This window comes from Corvus cornix, chromosome 1A (assembly GCF_000738735.6).
Source record: "Corvus cornix cornix isolate S_Up_H32 chromosome 1A, ASM73873v5, whole genome shotgun sequence".
Classification (NCBI taxonomy): Eukaryota; Metazoa; Chordata; class Aves; order Passeriformes; family Corvidae; genus Corvus; species Corvus cornix.
The window spans coordinates 30,062,164-30,075,731 of NC_047057.1; the positions used below are offsets into that span (position 1 = coordinate 30,062,164).

At 42.5% G+C, this 13,568-nt stretch overlaps 1 protein-coding gene across 2 annotated transcripts in view; it reads right to left on the bottom strand.

The window, feature by feature from the left end:
- SLC38A1 (solute carrier family 38 member 1) overlaps positions 1-5,329 on the bottom strand; it is a 42,176-nt gene extending 36,847 nt beyond the window's left edge. For both annotated transcript variants that reach the window (XR_005604407.1, XM_039570308.1), the window contains exon 1: positions 5,113-5,329. The gene's annotated coding sequence lies outside the window, so the exon portion shown is untranslated. The remainder of the gene's footprint in view (positions 1-5,112) is intronic.
- Between the last annotated feature and the right edge of the window lie 8,239 nt (positions 5,330-13,568).

Genomic DNA, 13,568 nt, shown 5'->3' on the forward strand with positions numbered 1-13,568 from the left:
TAGTATTTGTACTTTTATGGCCTTTTCATTCAAGAAATGTCTTAAAAGAAATGCAAATAAAAATGCTATGTTGGCAAGAGTTCCTAGGCTGAGCTTTATTCCTAATTCACATTGAAAGACAGTAAATAATCATGTGAATAGTGACTGCAGAAATCCCAAACACCTCAGTCACTGTGCCTACTACTCTGTCCAGCCTTAAACCTCTCAAAAGGAAAACTTCCAGAGACCTGCCGTCAAACCTCTCTTTCCAGACATACACCTTGTAAATCATAAAGGAGAAATTAGAATTTTGCTCTTACTTCAAATTTTTCTATTCAGATGTGCAAGCGCTCCTTCTTGAAGAAGGCATCACCCCAAGAGAAAACCAGCAAAGAGCTAATGACGCTTCAAAAGGAACCTCAAGGGTCTGTGTTTGGTAGCTGAGCCAGCCCCTCTGTTTAGACATTCTGTTTGGTAGAAAAAGCACTGCTCTGGCCTAGGAGCTTAGCTTTCTCTTTAAACATCCCATGATATGTCTTGTAAAAGCCATTACAGATAATTTATTTGTTGTGTGCTCCTTGCAGAACATGGGAAAGATTACAACTGGTCACAACTTCAGGAGGACTATGAGATGACACAAGAAGATAAAATGAGTTTATTATTTTCAAGGGCACTGAGACCTTCACAAGCCATTAAAACACATTCCAAGAACTGTGGTAATTTTCTCTGTTGACTTGTGAAACGTAAGAAAAAATCCCTGCAACTCCAGTTTTCTAGACTGTTAAAATTCCACAAGAGAAGTAATGGGATCAAAAACTTCGTATTTGAAAAAAAATATGATACTACGGACAATCTATCTTTATTTCTTCTGGTTTATGCATGAATCCTTTCTAGGCCGTAAATGGAAGAGGTGTAATCTCAGAAAACATGTCACCGGAAGTTGTGTTTCTAAAAAAGAACATCATGTCCTTTTTAGATTACTCCTGGTAGTAATCACAACCGCTTATTTCACATGCCATTTTTACATATCCTGTAAATGACACAGTTCAAGAAGTGTCATCTTAAGGCAGTGACCCAGTATGTGAGAGGCATTTGGGTAAGTGGTCAAGCTGGACAACATCTAGTCCATCTCTGGGTATGGTTTCTGCAATGTGCCCTTTCACACTCACTGGGCACTTCACTCACTGCGTGCTTCCCGCAGTCCAACTGTCCTGGGGTTGGTAAATATCCAAGACACACTAAGCACTTTTAACTATGGAATTCAAGTTAATTTGCTCAGAAGACAAAATGTGACTCAACTTTCTTCTCAAAGGGAGTTTTGCAAGAACTCCTCTTGGTTGGTTACAAGTCATCAGAACCCTGCACTTGAATTTCACACAAGCTGTTTTTATTCCTGCAAAGCCTGAGATATGATACGTCTTTCTTTGCTCATACTTTTGAAAATTCTTTCAAAGGAGAGTGATATAACCAGTAAGACACCATGGATATAAATAATGAAACACAGAGCCTGAAACTCTCTGTACAGACTATTCACTTAAATGACAAAAAGCAAGAATAGGCTTTATACGTAACAGTATCACATTGGGAGGCAGGGAAGCAACTATCTCCTTTTTGTTCCACGTTAGTGACACCTGACATGAGGAACATAAAGCTCCAGATTTACTCCTCATCTACAGGAAGGACAAAATGGAGAGATTAGAGAAGAGCCACTGAGATAACAAGAGCTTGGAAATTAAAAACTGACTCACACTCACTGAGCAAACATCTGCAGTGCTTGAAATGTCATTGCCTCCAGCTCCTCAGCTCTGCCCCTCTGCAGCAGGCTGCAGCCACAGGAGCAGTGGAAGGAAGCGGGTTCACCGTGACCCCAGTGGTGTCCCGGCTGGGCCCAGGGCGCCACAGAGAACCAAAAGAGTGCTGGCACACGCCTGTCCTGCCCATCAGCAACAGCACCAGGATGAGGGCAGCGTGGTGGCCAGAAGGCCTTTGAGCTGCTGCAGCCGTTTGCTTGGTGTCCGCAAGCCACCACCTCTCATCCCCAGGCTCCTCTCTCTCACAGCCCCACAGCATGCAGGATGCAAACAGTTAAAAGATAAGATGGGGGGTGGGAAAAAAAGTGATAGAAGTCTTGGTAAGGAAGCTCAGAAAAGGATGCTGTAAAACAGAAGTGATGAGAACAAACGTGGATTGTCAACCTTCCTCGTGGTAGTGCATGACCTTGCGCTGCAATAGGAAAATGCTCCTACTCTGCCCCATTGCTCTCCACACTGCCCTTCCATGCTGCCATAAAGAAAGGGAAGACAGTCCCAAATTAAGTCTCGACAGGCTACTCAGCTGATCAAAGGCAGGCAAATAAGAAACCATAAAATCCCAGTCTGATTCACCCAGTGATTCATTACTTTAGGCAAAACATTTAAAGATGAGCCATAAAAGAAAATGGTTTTAAGTACATTTTTGTTTTGAGCCCTTCCCAGTCAATTTAGGAAAGGCATTTGGCAAGGAATATAGTCACATTTTTTCCTAATTATATTTCTTTGTGAAATCCTCTCAGCAGAAGAGATCCCACAACGCACCACCACAAATAAACGCGCTCTTGTCTTCCACAGAAAGTGGAAATGCTGTATGAGTGGGGCTTTATGGGTCACTGCAACAAAACACACTACCCAGATGTATTTCTAAGGGTTAAACAGCAGCTCTGAAATTCCCATTTAAATAAATTTTGTACTACAGAAGGAAGAATCCTTTGTATAAATTCATGTGTAACTCACTTTTATTCTGCCCCAGTTTACAAGCAATTTCTCTGCCTCAATTTTCTTGACTGTAAGAGACTCAGAGCAATATTTACCTGATAAGCTTGGACAAATACTATGAGAGTTAACTGTAAAACATGAAAAAGCTGCCCTTTTTCCCAAGAGCAGCTGCTCAAACTTCTTCAATTGGATTAAGGTCACAGCAGTAAGTATGCATCAGAAGGAAAACTGAATTCAGGCTTTAAATACTTAAATATTTCCACAACATACATCTGTCTTCAAAATACAAACTTTTAAGCGATGGTTATTGTCATGCTGCTCCCTATGCAGATTCCAACAGAAACGAGCAAGATGCTAAAAAGAGAGAGGAGAGCACACGAAGGAGGAGAGTCCCATTTCTGCTCGGTCACCACTCTTACCCTGCTAAAGAACAACCTCCCAAAACAGCTAACACAGACAAAATGTAGGACAGAGACCCAGGATGAGCAGCCTGCAGGCAGGAAGGCCGAGAGAGCACTGCCTCCCCCTTCCATTCTTTAAAACCCTTGTAAAAAGCAGGATTTGGGCACGAAGGACAATCGATCCTCCATGTTTTACAGCAGTCTGCAGAAAGCCTCAAACAACTCCGGGGATAATCCGCTGCATACGGGTGTGTGCAGCTTGGCGCTCACTGCCAGCAACTGCCTCCCATCCTCACCCGGGCTGGAGAGCCCAGTTGGTCCAACTACAGCATAAATAGTCTCAAGTGACAAGACAGAGGATGCTGCAGTGTGCTTCAGTGAAGTGCTCTCTCTATGGTGCCTCTTAAAAAGAAAAAAACCCGACCTTCCAAAAAGGCAAAGTCAAATAGGAGTCATTCTGTATGACAGTGAAGCAGATCCCACTTTAGTCAGTGAATTTCCACCGAGCCTCAGCAGAAGGCCTCTGCTTACCAGCAATATGGCAGTTCGGTGATTTCACGCAGGTTTTGCAAAGCGGATTTCAGCGCCATTTCGGCAGGGGCTCCTAGCCTGGAAAGGGCACTTACTGATACCTATATCCTTCAGCAACAGATGGAATTTCCTTCCAGAGGCTTTTTAAACACAGTTGGTGTTTTGGTAGCAAATGAAGTAAAATTTAGATGATTTCTTTCTCCTCCTGTCGCTGTTTTTACTTTTGATTTCTGAAGGTTAGACTCAGAAGGCAGGGAATTTTTTCTTTGTTTTGTTTTTTATTCCTGCAATATATTTTATCAACTAACATGTATCTTTTTCTTACACTAGAACAATGTCTTTAGAACAATGTCTGTTCTATGTTAGTTTGCCTTTCAAGCACATATGAAAGCCAAACAAACCAGAAGGTGAATGAAGCACCTTAAAGCACAGGTTCCTATTTACAATTTGGACTAGAGGTTGGTAGAAATGCCCCACAGCGGTCTGGGACGCTGAACAGCCTAAGGACATGAGGTGAGTTCAGCGGGTGGCACAAGGAGACTATAGCTTCTCCTTCCATAAAACGAGCTGCCAGATCCAGGGTTTATTTCAGTCCTTCCAATGTCACATAAACAAAACACACCTCATCGTCTCCTCTTTCACAAGGAATGAGACACATCCTAGCTACAGGTTGCACTACGAACTCTGCAAAATAATGGAATAAGCCCCCTGCCACCAGAGCGAGCTGGACGTGTACACACACGTGAGCCACTGCACACGCAGGCATTCATTCACTCCGGCCTCTTTTTGTTCTCGCCTGTGCTCATTAAAAGCGACCACCTCAGCTGGTACTATGTATTTACGGGCACCATGCACACGCGTGCGCGCCGTGGGCCCAGCCTGCATTTTCTGTAAAACTTGCACTGACCCCGTGGCAGTGCTGGGTTTAAGGGAAAGCCAGGAACGTTCCCAGGGCACGGCGGGGGCTGCGACACGCGCGGCCCGGCCGCCATCAGGGACAAACTCATTTGTTAATGCTATTTTTTTTTTTTTTTTTTTCGCTGCCAGCGGAAGCCGGAGCCGACTGCCAGGTTTTTGTTTTATTTCTGCGGTTTTTGTTTGTTTGTGGGTTTTCTCCCATGCTCGCCTCAGCACTCGGCTAGGGCAGCATCGCGCCCCGGCCGCGGGAGATGCCGCATGGCCGCCCTGTTCCCTCGTTCCCTCCGCCCCGCCGGGCTCCCCCAGCCCCTCCCGGCTCGCTGCCTGCATTTTTAGGGTTCGCACTGGGCAGCACCAGGGGCGAGCAGACACGTTTTGCGGGGATGGGGGGAGGGTTGCGCAGACGGCGGGGACAAAGCGCGGGCGGCGGCGGGCTCCGGGCTCCGGCCCGCGCTGCGCGGCCGCGGCGCGGAGACAAAGGGTGCGCGGGGAGCCGCGGCCCCATCCCTCCGACTGCATTAGCTGCTGCCTACCTTCCCCAGGAGCCGCGGGGATCCTCTGAGAAGCGATCCACCCTTTCCGCCGGGAGCCGGCTGGAGCACCCCGACAAATAATGACAAGGATAATAATAAAATTAAATTAAAAAAAAAAAAAAAAGGAGAAGAAAAAGGAGCGAGGATGGGGCGCGAAATTAAATTGGCGAAGGCGGGGAAGATGCCCTTCCTCCTCCCGCCGCGGGTGTGTGCATTTGGAGGTGGGCGGGCTGGCGGGAGCGCGCCGGGGCGGGGGCCGGGGCCGGGGCCGGGGCCGCGGCCGCGCCGCCAGGTGCTGGGACGCGGAGACTGCGCGGAGCGGCACACGTGTCCGGGCTGGGCACCCGCGGGGCCCCCGGCACGCCCTGCTCCCCGGTCTCATGGACGTTCAGCACCTTTCTTTTTAAAAAACCTTAAGTTTTTACTCTTTTTACAGCAACAATCATTTTTCTCTCTCTTTTCACGCCACTGCTGGCCATAGGAGAACCCATCCTGGCAGAAAGGCCGGATTTTTGTGGCTTGAAATGGTTTGGGGACATTGTTGTGTTACCCGATTACCTGTTTTGTCATGCAAAATGTATATGCTCAAAATGCTGCCATTTGTGCAAGAGGTCAGAGCGTTTCCTGCTGGGGCAAAGCAAAATGAACAGGGAATTCGATGCTGTAGCTTGTTATTTCCATACTAATCTCTAGAAAGCATTGTATGAGCTTTTTGTCTTGGAAAAAACTTTTTAAGAACTAACCTGAAGCAAAATGGTGTTGCAGCTGTCCTTGGCTCCCTCCTCTACCGAACACATGACTTGCATGGGGTATCACAAGGCAACAAATGAAAGGATGATGGAGCGTGTGGGTTTGGGGGCAGTTTGCCTGGCCACCCATGGAGGGTAATGGCTTCTGGGAAGCTTTCATGGCAACTCTTTCAGAAGCTTCTTGAGGTACTTGCTCTGGAATTTCCACTACTGAGTCTCCTAAATGTCAGGCCAAAAAGTCAGATGACACAAATGAAGAACTGTGGTTTTCAAATTACTGACTTTGCATATACAAATTGGATTCCTGTTTTGGTGCTTTCACCACTTTTTTTTTTTCAGTACGGCAGTTCACAGAATCATATAACAGTTTGGATTGGAAGGACCTTTAAAGGTCATCTAGTCCAACCCCCAACAATGAACAGGGACATCCCCAGCTACATCAAGTTGCTCAGAGCACCATCCAGCCTGACCTTGAATGTTTTCAGGGATGGAGCATCCACCACCACTCTGGGCAACCTCTTCCAGTGTTTCACCACCCTCTTTTTCCTTATATCTAATCTAAATTGACCCTCCTTTAGTTTAGAACCATCACCCCTTGTCCTATTGCAACAGGCCCTGCTAAAAGTTTTGTCGTTTTCTTTCTTATAAGCACCCTTTAAGTACTGAAAGGCCACAATAAGGTCTCCTTGGAGCCTTCTTTTCTCCAAGCTGAACAACACCAACTCTTTCAGCCTTTTTCTCATAGGAGAGGTGCTCCATACCTGTGATCATCATCATGGCCCTCCAGCTCCAACAGCCCCATGTGTCTCCTGTGCTGAGGACCCCAGAGTTCTCTGAATGTGAAGCGCTGTGCAAACAGCAATTTAATTAGCACCAATTGCACCCTGCTAGGACAAGAGCCCTATCATCCCAGTATTGAAAGTGAAGCCTGAGGAAGAGCTAGCTGAACAAGGGCATTAAGCCAAGGACTGATCTTTTAAGCTTACTCATGTGAATAAACCTCTTGGGGCTCACATCAGAATCATACGCAGTTCCAGAGAAATTTCAGATTGACAAAAGATGTGGGACTGGAGTGCAAGTCAGAGACTTCACTCCCCATCCAGCCCTCAGTGCAAGGTACTATGCCTGAAAGCAGAAAAGAAGGTATTTGCAATCCACTCTGACTCTGTTAGACTTATATATGGTAAACTGAAAATCAATCTCTCCCCCAGATTGTTGAATAAAAGTGTGTATTATATAGTGGATGGGGTCAGGTGGCATTGCTGTAGGGGATAAGAGGAAACTACTTTGTTTCTTTAAACAAAACATATATCAGGCTATCAGGTGAATGATCACTGATTTGATGTGTTTGCTACCATCTTTCCTGTTATGGTTGTAAAGGCAGGCTATTTGATTCTTACCCTGTCATGTGCATTCTTAGAATCGAGGTAATTATTTTTCATAGAACTTTTAAAAATATATTTTTAATATATCTTAACACAGCTCCACAAAAATGGCAGCACTTCTCAGAAATGGAAACTATTTTACTTTTTACCTTTAGTATTTCAAATTTCTCAACTCTTCCTCTCAATACCCCTCTGACTTTTTATCACTGTTGGTTCTATTTGCCTTGATATGCTGTGAAACCTTGATGCTTGTGGCAAGCATCTTCTAGTTTTATGGTTTCTTGTAATCTTTTTTCAACAGGTTTTCATAACAGTCACTACTTATTGACCCTATTCACCCTCCTGTGTCTTTCTCTTTATTCTTTTCACTCATTATCTCATTCCTATTTCTGGTTTAGAGATATACCAGAAAGATTCAGGAATTTACTGTTACATTTTTCTTTCTGTTGCCCATCTCAAACTGGTAGTTCTCTTCTTGGATGCCTTTCAATGCACTTTTATCTAGTCAAAATGGATCCTCTTTTCTTTCTTCTGAAATAACCCTGAGCCTTCCTCTCTTTGTGGTAACACCATTCTCATTCTGCTTTTGTTCAGACCTGCAACTTCCAAATATCCTTTAGATTATATTTTGCCTGCCTAAAATGAATCAACAGCCATGTTCATTTTCAGAACTACCCTCTGAAGTGCAATGTTCTTCCAGAGTCTGGAAAATTCCCTTTTGTACTGCCCTTCGAAAACATGCTTATTGACTAACTTATACTGTCTAATGTAAACTGCTGGTATGCAACAAAAAATATATCTACATAATAAAAGTGAACTTAAATCAAAAGACTTCTTTGGTGGACTAAATTATTGCACGTGTGAACATTAAGCAATTTTCACCATGCAGTTTCAGAATGCTGTTTGATTTGGCATGCATTTCAGTGAAAGTGGGGCTTGTTTGTCTTCTTTGTTGTCTTTTGCTTTCAAATTACAGCAAAGCCTACCAGACATTCCAGACACAATTCTTGCACCTGAAACAAAGCTGATGACAGAGTGTCATTAATTTTGTATGATTATCCGTTCGACCATTTTACCCTTGGGCAAATATATGGCTACAGCCCAGGGGAACGGAGTTGCTGGAGTTGGAGGTGGCTGTGCCTGGGGCAGAGGAATTCACGGCTGATGTGATGAGCCTGACAGGTGGAGCTGGAGGTGCTTACAGAGTTCTCTTCACCTCTATTTTAGTACATCCGTCATTGGCATGCTTGAACTTAGGTGTTAGTGCTTGTGTGAAAGAGAGGAGAATAAAAGAGAACAGATCAGAAGGGTAAAGCCAGCTGAAGAAGAAAAATCCTGTATTTTTCAGAGAAGATCCTTGCTGCTAGAAAGTGACCTTGAACATCTTTGAAGTCTCTGACTGCCCTTCAAGAATAGTCAAGAGTGATAAGAAAGCAAAGGGTGTAGGCAATGGCTATTTTTGCACCTGAGTATTACATCTAAATCAAGTTGAACTAAAATATACATAGAATTGTGGGACCTTTTTTTTTTGTTTGTTCACTGGTTTTTTTTTGAAAGAGGAATTTGTGCCCATCTGCTGCAGAGAGCCAACAGGCTTAGGTTTGATAATGCAGTGTCTTAGCCATGGAGCTGCTCACAGGAGGGGGCAGTACTGGTCCTCTTAAAGGAAGTAATTAGACAGGGAGATTCCTTTCCCACAAAGGCTTCACAGAGACTGTGGGCTCAAAAAGTCTTGGAGAAGTGCTGCAAGGACAAACAAAATACTGGTACCTACTTGGGCTCAGTGTGGTTCAAGCCCAAACATACTATGGGGCTTGCTAGTGTGGGTGAAGTCTTTCAGGGTGGAACAGCAAGCCATTGACTGCACAGTACAAATTTCTTCTTGGAAATAAAGTAAATGTTTCAACAGGTATCTATGGATTCTCTAGTCTGCCATGTCAGGATTTGCTAGCAAACAAAAATAAAGGTTTCTTGGATATCTATCACCATGTTAAAAGCCTTCTGGTGCTAGCAGGGTCCCAACGCTGAGTCTGTGACATAAGCAGAGGAGGATATTTTGCCTAGCAGCTGAGCAAGGGAGAACATCAGCAGCTACGATGCATAATGCACGAGCTGTACATGACTGGTCTTGCATGATACTCTGAAAAGAACTGCCCACACTTGTCACAGATTTCGTGAACACTGATAGCATCAACTGTGTTTAAACATGTGTTCAGCCGCCTCCAACTCTGCATGTTGAGACAATCAGTTTTCCAGGGCTGCGAAATCTTGCATGCATGTCAGTAAAGCTGAGACCATGAGATGTTATCACTTGTTAGTTTCCTGGCCAAAGCATGGTGTGTGACTGATGGTGAGTAATCCTGGTTTAATAGGAGTTGTCCTCTGCTCTTCCTCTTCAGATGCAGGAATTCACGCAATGAACCAGGTAGTTGTGCTTTTTCTCCTTAACTCCTGATCATCTGCTCTAACTCTTTTCTTTGGTCAGAACAAGTGTTTTACTGGGATACAAAGTTTTCAAACTTCTTGCATGAGGCTAAGGAAACAGCAATGGCTAAAACAACGGAGATTTACAAATATGATAGATTCCTGCAGCGATAGTAAAAGTTTCATTTAAACACACTTTAAAAGTAAGTGTAACAAAATGCTCTTTTATTTACTTGCCTTTAAGGCATTGCTTCTTGACGTCAATTTATAGCACTACAGACCAGTTTATATTGTCTGAGTAGACCATAAAACTTTGATCTTTTTGAAATGAGTAAATTCAGACTTTGTGGTGACCAGGATGCCAAGTTGTGTTATAGCATAAAGATGAGATTCTCTCTTTTTTCTCCCAGAAAAGGATGGGTTTTGCCACCCCATTTGTATAGAGTAACTTCAAGGGCTTGCTTGGCATTTTGAGGGATAATACCTGTGATGTCATGTTGTCAGAAATTGTCCTGGCAAATTGCAACTCCTAGTCCCAGCATATAAGGCATAGCTATTGAGAATGGGATGCATCTATAAACATGAGATAATTGATAACTGTTGTGAATTAAATTATACTAAAAATACTTAGTTATGTATTGTATTAAATTATACTAAAGATAATTTATTTAATCTAGGACTGGCCCACTAGTGCAGAACCCAGTAATTGAATTATCCTCTGTTAAAGAAGATAGATTAAAAGATAGATACACAGATAAATAGATACATAGATAGATAGATGGATGAAAGAGAAAAAATGAAAACTGAATTCAGAATTTAGGTGCCAACTATTATATATCAAAGTCCATAACATTAATTAAAAGCTTTTGAAGTTGCTGAACATATCTCACTGCTGCTTAAATCCATGGGAGTTGAGGGAACTCAGTATCTTTAGAAATCAGAGTGCTCATTTCCCTGACTATGTGTGAAATTAGATGCTGAGCTGTAAGTAGCCAGGTTGTACATACTGATCTTGGTGTAATCCTGCAATTATGTGTTCTGCTGACGTCATGGTATCATGAAACATCATGAAATGAGGGAATTTGGAAAAAAGGAATGAACTTTTTTTGGACAATTCCCATCTAATAAGATGACATAAGATTTTCAGGACGGTGGAAAAATGATGAATTCTTTAAATCACCACAGTAAACAAACAACAAATAAAGCTTAGATTTACACACAAGAAATTCAGACTCAGGGAGTAGAGGACTAGGTTAAAATGAAGTCCATTAAGAACATCTCGATGGCCAATATTTTTTAAAAGAATAAACCAAAATAAAGCTATTGACATGCCTGAGGGCATTTCAGGGAGTGTGGCTGAAATCTGACAGAAATAGTCAGTTTATTTAAAATCTGATGTTTTTAACACATCTGTAAGACCAGGCAGATGCCTCATGTGGTACCCAGGACCCATCCCATACTTCTCCTGGTATTTACATTAGATTTTGCAATTCTGTAAAATACAAACAAATTCAATATTCATTAAAAATTAATTAAATCAGTGAAAGCAGAATTTATTCCATCATTTACAAGGCTTTGGGTATTGCATATTCCATACAAGTCCTAGACTCTGACAGTGCTATAGGCCAAGGCAATGCTCTGTGCATACATGTTCAGTGGTTATTAAATGTTCATGTCCTTAATTATGTGTTTATGGAGGAGTAAAGTTCCAAAGAAAAAGCATTAAACTAATAAAATTAAACACACTGGAATTTCATGTTATAAATATAGCAAAACTTCCTGATCTGCTCAAGACAGGGAAGTCTCAAGCCCTGCTGGTGCAGCTGCTTCCCCTGAGCTTCCCATGCAGCAGGGAGCTGGTCAATACCAGTTGTGCCTCACAGACAGGCTATTGAGCTCAAGCTGTGGATGAGGAGAAAAGGCAAATAGCAGACAAAAATGTCAAAGTATGCAGCTCTATTAGCAATCATGCTTAAACACATTCTGAGGTACCTGTGTGGTAACCCATTTCTCTCTCTGGTTTTGGGCTTCGTGTAGCAGCTGTCATTACAGTAATGAAGTGATTAGATCTGCTCTGTTGCCTAATTACAGGACTAGAAATGGCATGCATTCCTGCAATCTAGTTAAGTACTCTATCTCTGAATCCTCTGATTTCAAGGATAGTGTTTGGGAAATTATCTTTAGAGTACGTAATTTTTTTTTTAAGTGCACTAGATTGAAGTGAGGAGTCTATCATAGTGTAGAATTATTGATTACATTAAGTACTTAGAACTTCCACAGCATTCTTCTCAGCATCTCCTAGTATTTTGCTACAAGGGGCAAGTATTATTAGTCCCATTGCAAATTGAAAACTTGGGAGAAAAAAGGAGAATACATTATTTCTTTAGAATTCCCATCAAATGTTACAGCAAGACTAGCTAGTTCAAGAGTAGATACCCTTTCCTTTAATGTCCTCGAGAGGATGCTACAAGCAAAAGACCTTTTGTTGCATTTCTTTTGGATGAAAGGATCTCCCATGCAGGTCCTGGTGCTCTAGGTTTTGGGTACAAAATAAGACTGCTCACAGTCTCCAGCTGGATACAGCACCTGCAACTTTTATTTCCCAGAACAGTTCCCCACTGTTTGTACAATTCTATATAGTCATAGTAATGCTAGAAGCACAGCGTTACAAGAGAGGAGACTTCACATGTCTGCCATACTTATTGGTATTTACCTCTATAGGGGTAGGACTGCCTTCGTACCAGCTCCTGACATCTTTGGAGATGGAAAACTAAACCTGCTCCTTACCAGCATCTGTTTTATTGTCTTCCAGCAGCTGTATATTTGCCTACAAAAAATGTATTTCAACACTGTGTGCTTAAATCCCTCTCCTGTCTGGGCTTACATCCCTTAGTGTTGTATCTGGGACACTTGGTGTGACCAGAAATTGAACACCTGAATCAGGTCTACCTGCCTTATCCTGCAGCCTCTTCTGGCAAATGTGTGCTAGCAGAAGATGCTGTTCACTTAGCAATGCATACAACTAAATGTGTACCTTCTTACAGCAGACAGGATAATCATTATCAGTGGAACATACACAACTCAAACATTGGCAGAGGCTCTTCACACCGGAAAAGGGATTCAGTACTTTCGATTCCCGCTGCTTTCACTCATCTACAGGTCCCTCCTGTTTCACCATCTGTTTCATGTTGCTTAGTCAGAAGATGAAGAAAACAGGTAACAGTAATATTTTAACAAGACTGCGTCAGAGGTAAAGTGCAATAAAATTTCAAAGACTCGTGTAAAAGTCTAAAGGTTGGTTTAAAAAAATGCATCCTGAGGAAACTGATAGTAGAAAAATTTCTTACAAGATCAGAGTGCAACACATGCTTTCCCAGTTTGGTATATAAAGCTCTGAGAAACCAGAAGGCAAAAGATATATTACAATATGTAGGATATATAAATTTGCATTATTATTTTATGGTTAAAATTTACAGATATGTAGTGTATATTATATATTAGCTGATGCCGCTGTGGCTCGTATAATAAAAACATTTTTAAAAAAATTCCTGAGAATGGGTTTAGAACTTGTATTTCATGCAGGAGTTTGACTATAGTTTGCTAAGTGTATACATAGTCCAAAATGGCCGTTTCGAAATGCTGTCTTCCTTGCCTTGGCAGCAAGCCATAGCCTGATCCTGCAAATGTTGTGCACTCAGGTACTGAAGTCACATTGGAAATATTGTTATGGACTAGTGTACAAAGCCCAATGTGTTTTTAGTACTACCATTGTGGCCTAATGCAGATGTAAAAGGAAGGCATAACTGCATTTTGAAAATGTGTTCTGAAATGTTCATATTCATCACAAATGCTGCCTGGTTCAGGTTGTGGATGCTTTTCTAAAAGATTGTAGTCTAAA